Raw genomic sequence first — 1,423 nt, 5'->3', positions numbered from 1 at the left:
ATTTATTTATTTTGAGACAGAAACTGCACCATGCATGTGCAAGCACGAGAGGGAGAGAGAGAGTCCCAAGCAGGCTCCACCCTGTCTGCACAGAGCCCAATGTGGGGCTCGAACCCACGAACCATGAGATCATGACCTGAGCCAAAACCAAGAGTTGGATGCCTGACCAACTGAGCCACCCAGGCGCCCCAAGAGTACATTCTTTACAAGGACACTATTTGAATAAGAATTCCATACAAATAGAATATATACTTAATGCAGGAAAGCAAGGAAGGATTTTACATTACACAAAACATTCAGTTGGTTCAATCACCGTGAATGAGGCTTCTAACCAAATACTGTTTTTTTCCAAACACTTATTTTTTATATTTATTATAAATATTGCAGTCAGTTAAGTATATGCCAACAATCACGCCGTTTTTAATATTTAGTAGCATGAAACACACTTACCTGTTTCCAAAGGGATGTGTGATGTGGGCTTCATTTCAGAGGGCAGAAGTGATTGAATTACTGTCTGCTCTTTAATGTTCCAACTAACCATTCCATTTTCTCATCAAGGCCAATGCCTTTGGTTGCTCAAGTTTTTACTCTCTTCCATTTCAGTCCTTCCACACAGGTAACCCAAGTGAATTTGTCATCTCTGAGAGTCATGGCTGTTCCTTGTCCTGCTTCCTTGCAAACACCACTAAAAATGGCTTTTCTCTGTTCTTCTTCCCCCAACATGGCATCTAACTCTCAACGCCAATTGGGTCCCTGTCACAACGGTCCACTACAGAAATGACTACATCTGTGCTTGAATAATAACATCTAAAGTACGGGCTGATACTTACTTATCTGTCCTCCTAAATCCCAGACTTGGAATTTAAGGCTCTTGTATATTACTGTGTCAACTTTACATCCAATAGTAGGAATAGTAGCTACAACTTCTCCAACCTGTAATCTGCACAAAATCGTAGTTTTTCCTGGCCCGTTTAATGCCCAGATTAAAATCCCCGTTTCCCAGGCTCCAAACAGACTGGAAAAGATACTGGAGAAAAAGCCACCCATGATGAACCACCTGGCGGCCCTTGTGGGTTCTCGGAGACCCACCCGGCTCAGCAGCGCCTCCTATTGGAGCCTTGGCGCCGCCACCTCCGCTCGCCTTGGCCCTGCGGCTCCAGCTCTGGCTCCAGCGCGGTGTCCTTGAAGTCCAGTCCACCGGCAACTTCCACACGGGAACCGCTAACACAGCCTTATTTTGACTTAAACTCTTAGAGGTGTTCTTTCAGGCTAACAATTTCTACCTTTATTTCAGCTCAAAATATTTTTTTTTTTTTTTTTTTTTTTTAAGCTAGGGTAAAATGAGTAGAATCAAGTACCATAGAACTCCATTCTTGGGGACGGCATGAATACCCAGATTTTCGTTTTATCATATATCTTCAGA

At 43.1% G+C, this 1,423-nt stretch overlaps 1 pseudogene; it reads right to left on the bottom strand.

Annotated features, from left to right (window-relative positions):
* Positions 1-507: 507 nt before the first annotated feature.
* LOC132693180 (ADP-ribosylation factor-like protein 1 pseudogene) lies at positions 508-1,047 on the bottom strand (annotated as a pseudogene).
* Between the last annotated feature and the right edge of the window lie 376 nt (positions 1,048-1,423).

This window comes from Panthera onca, chromosome B1 (genome assembly GCF_046562875.1).
Source record: "Panthera onca isolate mPanOnc1 chromosome B1, mPanOnc1 haplotype 2, whole genome shotgun sequence".
NCBI lineage: Eukaryota > Metazoa > Chordata > Mammalia > Carnivora > Felidae > Panthera > Panthera onca.
The sequence above is the reverse complement of the archived record's forward strand: the minus strand, read 5'-3'. Positions and strand labels throughout refer to the sequence as shown.